The sequence below is a fragment of the Macaca nemestrina genome, chromosome 17 (assembly GCF_043159975.1).
Source record: "Macaca nemestrina isolate mMacNem1 chromosome 17, mMacNem.hap1, whole genome shotgun sequence".
NCBI classification, from domain to species: domain Eukaryota; kingdom Metazoa; phylum Chordata; class Mammalia; order Primates; family Cercopithecidae; genus Macaca; species Macaca nemestrina.
In genome coordinates, this window is record NC_092141.1 from 43,443,247 (window position 1) to 43,452,868 (window position 9,622).

Genomic DNA, 9,622 nt, shown 5'->3' on the forward strand with positions numbered 1-9,622 from the left:
GTGGTGAGATTATAGGCATGAGCCACCACACCTGGCCCATCTCCTTCATTTCTTAAAATGGAAACGTTTTGGATCAAATGCCCTGAGTCCTAGAGAAATCTCTCTAATACAATCTAAGGGACAGCCCCTCCCATCTGTTTATGCATCATAATAATGCATGCATAATGCATGCATAATGAATGCATCATAATAATGCATGCATTCAGACATATCTTCAAGAGGGCCCTAGAAGAGATTAAGAGAAGAGAAAGTAGCAAGGCCTCTACCTAGAAATCATTTTCATTAAATGGTTGTCTGAACAAAGTCCTCCCTCCCCCAAATCCTGGAACCTGGAAGCCTCACCTGCAACTGGAAGCATGTTGATCAGGAACTGAGGTACCACGATAGTCATAGGATCAGATGTTACTCAGGGTAGAGGGAGACTGAGAGTTGACTTTGTCTAGTCTCTTCCTTTCAGACATGGGGAAGCTAAAGCCCAGGAAGGAAATATCATTGTGGCAGGTGCCCATGGCAAATTAATAGAAGAAGAATCCATCATCTTCATACGGCACCTTAGAGGATACCAAGCACATATCCATTCATAATTTTATTTCATACTACACCAATACTACAGCTTTATTAGCTATAAGGAAGGGCTGATGGAAGGGAATGCTTTTCCCCTTTTTGAGATGAAGAAATTGAGATTCTAAAACGCAGTATGACTTGTTTCATGTCACCCTGACAAGTAATGTCTACTTGGAACTCATTCTAGGTCTCTCAATCCTTTATCCTCAGACACAGCCATTTCTATCAGACCATGTACCTGAGAATGCTTTTCTTGGAGTCCATCCCAAGCAGAGGAAACTGGACAGAAAGTAGGACAATCTCAGGAGGATCCACCTTGGGAGGTGGCAGGGACCAGCCTCTACTGGTTAGTTATGGGGGCAAAGTCAGCCAGATTCCCACCCCACCTGTTCTGGGCCCATAAAGCGCTGGGGCTTTGATCTTAGGAATAGCCTTTGGGACATCTCTCTAGGCTTCTGGGGTTGGATTGCTGTAGGGGATCTCACCACCCTCAGACTGAGAGGACCTCCTGGGAGACTGCAAAAGTCTCAGAAGAAGCCTTTTGTACAACTGGGCCTCTCTCTCTCTCTCTCTCTCACACACACACACACTCACACAGACACACATACAAACACACACACACACTCCTGAAGAAGGCTATGTTTGCTCTGGAAGGCCAGCCAAGCCCCTTGACTCTGGCCTAGTGCCCCCTTCCCTCTGCCCTCATCCTCTTCTCAGTACCCAGCCCAGGCCTGGTCTACAGAGAAACCAGATTAGGGTTTGTGAGTAGCCCCTCCCTCTAATGCCTGAGGACAGTCCTTGCTTCCTCATTGGACCACGCTTGCCCCATCTGTCCAGGGCACAGACAACTTCCCCTCAGGCTCATGGCCTGGAGCTGAGGCCCAGGGCCTCTACACTCTCTGTAGCTCCACTCCCACCTCTGCCTCCCCACACTGTGCCCCCTGCCCTCAGACCCGTCCTCCATCCCTTCCTCATCCCCAAATGCCATTATTCTGGGGTGCTCATAAATCGCCAAGTTTGACTCATTTTTCTTCATAAATCCAGAGCTTCTGGCCTCCTATTTGATTTGTGTTCCTGAATTATCCATGAAATTTTCAATGGCTTAGCGAGCAACGGCTTCAATTTTCAGGAGCAGAGGTCCCCCTCAGCCCCTGAGAGATGCTACTGAGCTGGTGATGGTGGGGTCACCAAAGGGGGTAAAATCAGAAAAGAAATGGACTTAGCCGGGCACACAGTCTGCTCCTGGAACAACGACGCATCCCCTCACATTTCTTTGAGCCCAGGATCATGAATCGCCAAAGCATGAAGCCTGGAAGGAAACTTCAGACTCACCTGATATTTTAGAGGTTTCCTTTTTTATTGTGGTATAACACGCATACTGTAAAATTTACCATTTCCACCATTTCTAAGTGTGCATTTGAGCAGCATTAAGTGCATTCACATTGTTGTGCAACCATCACTACCCTCCATCTCCAGCACTTCCCCTGATTCTCCAGACTGAAAAGCCAAGTGCAGAAAGACAAAAGCCACGGCTCAGGCTGCGCAGCATGTCCTACTAGAGGCCAGCTTAGAATCTGTCCAGCCAAGGGTCCCCAAGAAGCCAGCCCCGGTGGGGACAGGGCTGTGTGTGTACTCCTGGAGAGAAAGGGCTTGTCCCTACAGTCTTGCCACCTGCCCCCACCCCAGCACCTACTCACCCCCCTTCTTCCTCTAAAATGGCCCCCAGCTGCAATGGAGCCAGCCTGCGGTGGGGGCTGAGGCCCCCAGCAGGTTTATGGAAGCCATTCATCCCCAGCTGAGAGCTTAAACACATCTACATAATCAGCTCCTCTCGACCCGCTGCTCCCACCATTTCTCATGAAACCTCACTGAGGCACTGAGTCTTTTTCTTTTTTCTTTTTTTTTTTTTAATCAAAAACATCAATCGACACAGAGCAGTCCGGAAACCTCCTGCCTCCATTGCCAACCCTTCCCCTCCCCCAACCAAGTGGTGGGGCTCTGTGTAGACACAGGACTCTGGTGTGACACAGACTAGATGCAACCCTGGGGTAGGTGGGGGACAGTGATAAAATGCATCTCCCCGGCACACACAGACACATGCTGTGCCCAACAGGTGCACGTTGAGTGTGAGCATTTAATTGCCGTGGGAAACCATTTCCTGATAATAAATGCCACCCCATCTCTCTCCCTCTCTGCTCTTGCCAGACGACTTTTACTGAAATATTTGTCCTCACAATGAGCCCTCAGCCTCTATCTGAATAATTCATACCTGGGTAGAACTGGGTCTCACTGGGAGGTATGGGATGAAGTGGAGGAACTGGGGAAAGCAGCTCCTGACAGAGGTCGGGGCTCAGGCCAGTCCATCAGAAGTGGGAGGGAAGAGCATTCCCTGAGAAGGTGACATTTAAGCTGACAGCTGAAAGTTTTAAACAGGGAGGGGAGAGCATTTCCAGGCAGAGGGACCACAGGTCTCAAGCCCTTGCCTGTGACACCTTGTCCAAGCCAATCTCTTCTGGGTAGGGGGTGTCCCTCTGCCTGGCTCACCACTATCTCCTATCCAGGAACACAGCCACCCTGTGCGATGGACCAGGCAGACATTTTAGAGAGGAGGAAAGTGCAACTGAGAGACATTGAGGGACTTGCTCAAGGCCCTGTGGACCAGGACCAGGACCCTCCTACGTCTAGATCCTGTTCTATGTACTTCCCTGGAGGCCCCAAAGAAACTGAATGGACGCTGAGGCCAGCACAGGTCCCACCTCCTGCCCCGAGGCCCCTTCATTCCGCTGCGCAGCACAGAGAGATGCTGTCCTGCAGAGCAGCCTCCCAAGAACGGTCCAGGCTCCAGCATCTGACCACCTGGCTGCGCATCTCACTCCCTGCAGCAAACTCCCTTCACCTCTCAAGCCTCACTTTCCTCATCTGTAAAATGAGGTCAGTCATGTTCCCTACTCAATAAGGTTGCTCTATAGTGTCAGTGCTTACATAGGAAGCACTCCAAGGAAAAAAAAAAAAAAATGTAAATCGGATTAGTACTACTCAGGTTCAGGCACCAGATAAGATTAAGTGTTTTCATTTGCCTTAAAAATGAAACACGCAGTCCAACCCTCACATCCACGGTTTTTATAGAAATCAACACTCTCTCTATCCTATTCCACCTATTTTCCACCCCCTACAAATGGCCAAAACTACTGATCATTGCCCCATGAGAAGAAAACATCAGGTGGCTGTGATGGTCCATTAAGACACGTGTAGAGTGGCTTTGCGCACTGGAAGGGGCTGCACCAATGGTCTTTGCTGATTAACATGCTCTTGGAGTACCAGCCTCATTATCTGATGCTCCTGGGCCCTGACACTCCCTCTACTTCTATTTTTTGTTTGTGAGCAAGCAGCCATACAGCTGCACCTAAATCATGAACAGACTTTTTGTGTTGTAATCGAATAAAACTTACCACAAAGCTAATCAGCCACACATGGGTGCTGTGCATTATGATTATTCTGCTTCTTGGAGATAAGCTCCCAATAGTAAGCAACGGCTCAGATAAAACGTAGGTTTATGGGTTTTTTCTTCGTTGGTTCTTTGGAATCTTTAGATGGTGCTGGTGTTAGATTTAAGCCATATCACAGACACATATGCTGAAATTCACTTTCAGGAAATTCCAAAGGCTCTGGATCCATCAGCCAGGGTTCCCTGATGCCCTTGACCCATCCAGCCACACGCAGGCTGAGGTTCCCTGGGCCCTGGAGTATGTCTCTTTCATTCCTCCCATCAGATGTCTGAAACGCAAGCCTGTCCATCAGCCTCAGGGAGCTGTGATAGAAAGATCATGGATGTCTTACATTCAAATCCTGGCTCTGCTACTCACTAGCCACATGACCTGGTATAAGTACTTTTCTTTTCAAAACCTAGTTTCCAGCCAGGTGTGGTGGTTCACGCCTGTAATTCCAGTGCTTTTGGGAGGCCAAGGTAGCAGGACCACTTGAGCCCAGGAGTTCAAAACCAACTTGGGTTTGAAGTTGTAGAGAGATCATATCTCTACAATTTTTTTTAATTAGCCAGGCATAGTGGCACATGCGTGTACTCCCAGCTATTTGAAAGGCTGAAGTGAGAGTATCCCTTTTGCCCAGAAGTTCAAGCCTGCAGTGAGCTGTGATTGCACCACTGCACTCCAGCCTGGGAGACAGAGAAAGAGTTTGTCTCCACAAACTAAAAACACCTTGTTTCCCCCTCTATACATTATACATGGAGTCAATGTAAGGATAAAGGAAATCACATATGTTTTAACAGGGTGGAATATTGTACACTGTTTCAGTTCCAATACCAGCCCAGCTACTGGAAGGCTGTGTGGCCTTCGACAAGTCATTTGACTTCTCTCAGCTTCAGTCCTCATCTGTAAAACCAGAATAGGAATAGTACCCACCCCACAAGCTGTTTGTGGGGATTCATAGTGATATTACATATAAAGTGCATGGAAGAATACCTGACACATAGAGAGCACAAAACAAATTATTGGGGTGGTTGTTGAGCATTGTTACTTGTCCTGTGCTTGGCACGTCTTAGGCACGCTTCTCAAATATGTTGGTTCCCCATGTTTGCTCCCACATGGAAGAGACAGCACAGGAGTCCTGGGCAATGGTAGCCTAGGCACCCACAGCCATTGCTGCGTGGCCCAGGTAGGTAGCACTGATCCTCAGCTTCATTTGGAGTAGGGATGGGGATGGAATTGGGTAGAATCTGGACAGGGAAAGGGCAGGGAGGAAATCGGACTGGTGGGAGGCCAGAGCTTAGGCAAGTAAGGCTCCGGATCTCAGGGGTGTGACTTAACAAAGCTGATATACCCAAAAATGTGGGCCTTCACCCTTGGCAATTCTGAGAAGAGATGCCCAGCAGCCCTGACTTTGAAATGTGCTCCACTCAATTGCGAATGAATAATTTACAGTCTTTGATCTTATATTGCTGAGAAGGAGAGGGAGAAGACCATGAGGGCATCGGGTACAAGAAGATGAGAAAGTATGAGAGGAAATAACTTAACCCTCTCTGGCCTATCTGAACTTTCAAGTCCCCCTGAGAGACGACTGGCAGAATCTGGCACTGGAAAGCCTGCTGACTCCTTCCTGTCGGGGCCCGTGCACCCTGGGTAGCAAGAGCCACGTGAACACGTTTGGGTTAGTGCATCAATAAGATTAGCAGGAAAGAAAAAGGAGAAGTTGTCAGCATGTGAGACACAAAGGTGTAAAGCTTTTATCAGCATTGCCAAACGACTTCAGTCTCCCCCACCTAGATCCCATCGCTCCTGCTGACAAACCACTCTTTTTCTTCATCCAGAAAACACTGATATAGCCCTTTGTCCACCAGCCTGTGGGTGTGAATGACATGAACAACACCCAAATATTGCAAGTTCCAAGCACCTATCTGCCAACTCAGGGGATCTCAATCCTCTGCAAACCTCTCTCCCACTCCTGGGAGCCCCAAGAGGTCTCTCACTATGGATGGGGCTGGGTTTCCACTCTCTAGTTTGCTCTGCATGTGGCTTTGTTCCCCCAAGAAATCTGCAAATTGACTATGACAAAACACGTTCACTAAATGAGCTTGTTAAAAGTCATAGGATTATTTTAACCAAATAATTTTGAGCACCGACTTTGTAGCCGGCACCGTGCTAAGAGCTCAGCCTGCTCCTGGAAGGAAGCAAACTCATCCATGCCCTGTCCAGGGACTGCAAGAAGGGTACCCACCAGGGTGCTGCTTGGGCACCAAAGGCTTAGAGTTGATGAAATAATGTTTAGTCCACACACACAGCTTTTGCTCTCTGGAGACCCTTGACCCACCAAATTCACTCAGTTTGGAGGGGTTCACACACCCATTCCCAGAATGACTGCCCCTCTGTTTCTCAGGCAGTCTGCAGCAGCCAGACCTCAAGGCTAAACCTTTTCAGCCCCCATGATGAATTCTCTCTCAGGGACCCCACTGTCCTCCAGCACCCTGGCCTCCACTGCCCCTCCCTTTGGTCCAGCAGACACAACTCTAAATATGTGTCACCCCATTTTGTGTCACCCTATTTGTAGACAGAATTCAGTGCTTGCCCCCCACAAAATCTTACTCTTCCACAAATCCATGAATGCAAATAGGTCCTTGGGCTAAGAGGGGTCATTACCATACTTGCCAGCTTCATCAGAATCTCCGCTTTGGCCTGGCTGACCCAGAACCTGCTGCCTCCCTTAGCACCAGGAGCTCTGTCCTGATTGACAGGCCCTGGTGGGAAAAAGCCACTGGGGCTCAAGGCTGGGATGAAAGCCCACTTCACTAACATTGCCTGTCCTCCCAGAGCTGGGCCTGGTCTTTTCTGAGCCTTGCAGGAACACAGTGTAGATGTGCCTGGGATGCAGGTGTCCCTGGCATGGCCACCTTAATCTGGCCCTTCCAGCTGGAACTCAAAATAAGCAGGAAAATGTGTTGAGAGGGGACTGAAAGGTTGGAGGGGTGGTGGTAACCCATGGACCAGCCCTATACTCCCCAGGTTGGACGACCTAGAGGTCCCAACTTTGACCTGGATCTGGGTTCCAACCAATGGTTTCTGTGGCTCCCTGCCTCCCTCTTGAGGCCAGGTCCCACTTGAGCCTCCCATTCTGATACCTGTGACCAAATCCTTGGACCTGAGACCTTGCTTTAGTGGCAACTGAATAGTAATTTAAAATTCAATAATAGCCTTTAATCCCAGCACATTGGGAGGCTGAGGGGGGTGGGTCACTTGAGGTCAGGAGTTCCAGATCAGCCTGGCCAACATGGAGAAACTCTGTCTCTACCAAAAATACAAAAATTAGTTGGGTGCAGTGGCGCACGCTTGTAATCCCAGCTACTTGGGAGGCTGAGGTAGAAGATCGTTTGAACTCAGGAGGTGGAGGTTGGAGTGTGCCGAAATCGCGCCACTGCACTCCAGCCTAAATGACAGAGTGAAACTCCATCTCAAAAGTAAATAAACAAATAAATAAATAAATAAATAAATGTCAATAGTAATAGCTAGCATTATTGAGCACTCTGCATATTCCTGAGCCAGATACTGTTATCTATAATTCATTTAATCTTCACACAACCTTGTGAGGTAAGTATTACTATTAACCCCATTTTGCATATCTAAAATCTGAGGCATGTGCCTCAAGGGCTGATGGTCTTACCTAGTAACCCGTCCACCTGCTAACAGACCTCTCCTCCCCGATACCTCTCTCTCAGCATGACATCATCTAGCCAAGCTCAAGTCAAAGCTGAAGACAAGACTGCCAGACCTATGCTAGATGCCTCATGGACATCTTATTCCAACCTTAAAACAACTGTGGATGATGAACATTACTCCCCCACTTTGCAGATTCCAATACTGAGGCTCAGAGGCTTAAAGGACATGCCCAGGTTTGCATAGCCAGTAAGTGGCAAAGCTATAATAAGTAAGCCCCTCCTCATGCTTCCTGTCACCCAGTATATCTTCTACACACACATCTAACATCCATAGCTGCAAGCAGGCACCCCATGCTTACCTCTGCTCTCTTTCCCAGCTCTGATCCTGGAGTCTCTGTTCTAGGTGGGACAAGAGGCAAGGGGAGCGGGGGAAAGGCCCAGGTAAATGCTGCAGGGATGAAGATTTGGGGGAATTCTCTGGACAGGTGCACCCTTCTCCCTTCTGCCCCTTTCTTCCCTAGGAAATCTTGGTGAAGAGAAATACTTGAAGATGGAGGCCTCTTGTAAAACTAATTACAGGTCCTCCAAGCTCCACAAACAGGTTCTTCACTCCCCTGAATGCAAGGCTCCCAGGTTCAGGCTGGCAGGTGCCCCTCTGTCACCTGGGATGAATGTCTCTTAACATCCTGCCCACCCTCATCTCCAGGGCCACAGCCCCAACCAGAGGTGAGATGTAGGTGACACCTGTTAGCCCTCACCCCCTGACCCAGCACAAGAGGGGAAGAGAGCACCAGTGGGTCTTGCCTTCCTCCTCTATCCCCACCTTCCATTTTGTTTTGTTAAATAAACCTCCTTCTGCCAAACAGAAGTGCCACTTCCCAAGCTCCCCAATCCTGTTGCTGTTGCCAGGCTTGTAAAGCCTGGCCTCCCAATGCCTCTTACAGGAAGCCTTCCCTGAACAGCCTCACCCAGCTCTGCATCCCCCAGGCTGGAATGTGTCCCTTTGCTCTAGCTGAAGTCTTCGTAAGTGTTCTTGTAAGAGTGGGGAAGCTGTCTAGACTCTGCCTTCAGGCCTTTGTAAATGCTGTTTTGTCTTCAAAAAAAAAAATCACTCCACCTACTCTTCCCAAAAATCTTATGCTTCAATGTAGAGTGCAAATGTCACCTCCTCTGCAAAGTCATTTACAATCACCCCTCAGGGTCCATTATTCCCTGATCAGTGCCCACGACGATGTACCCCCTTTTATCATTCCCTGGGATATACTCGTGGCCCCAGAGACTGAGCTCCTGGACAGCAGAGCAGAGTCTTACTCAGCTCGGCATGCACAGGGTCAGTGCATAGTAGGTGCTCAAGAAAAGCTGAGTGGATAAGCAATTTGTCCTTTCCCTGGGGTGGGAGCTGTCAGGCAGGGTGGCTGGGAATTTTTTGCAGATCAAGCACTGAAGTGGGGCCAAGGGCAGAATCTACCTGGAGCTGGACACCCCATGGGTCCTCAGAGCACGCCACACTTGGAGATGATGAGTAAAGCCAACATTTAGCTGGCACTTACAAGGGTGCTGGGTGCTGTGCCAATTGTGTGTACTCTTCATAATAACTGTCTCATGGATACTATTAGCCCCCTTTTCAGATGGGGAAATGGAAGGTCAGAGGGATTAATTAAGCTGACTATGGTGACAAAGGTATTAAGTGACGTGGCTGGAACTCAGATCCTCTCTGATTCTGGAATGCAGGCAGAGCACATGCCCTGTACTCTGGGATCCACACTCCCCTCCATTGAGCAGTACTCCCTCTTGTTTGGGTTTGAGTTCATGGTCAAAAAGACCGGAGGCTGAGCTGAGTTGGAGGGGGCCGCCCCTGCCCCCTCCCCTGCCAGGACTCAAACTACCAGGGGATAC

General features: G+C 49.0%; 1 long non-coding RNA gene across 6 annotated transcripts; it reads left to right on the forward strand.

The window, feature by feature from the left end:
* Positions 1-236: 236 nt before the first annotated feature.
* Positions 237-9,293, forward strand: LOC105485153 (uncharacterized). 6 transcript variants are annotated; one of them, XR_011615617.1, is made up of 7 exons: positions 237-375; positions 775-910; positions 7,787-7,973; positions 8,104-8,167; positions 8,248-8,452; positions 8,671-8,749; positions 9,159-9,293. It is a non-coding gene; the product is annotated as an uncharacterized lncRNA (long non-coding RNA). The 6 variants fall into 6 exon arrangements; XR_011615618.1 differs by having other exon boundaries at positions 8,306-8,452; XR_011615620.1 differs by having other exon boundaries at positions 7,787-7,960.
* The last annotated feature ends 329 nt before the right edge of the window (positions 9,294-9,622 follow it).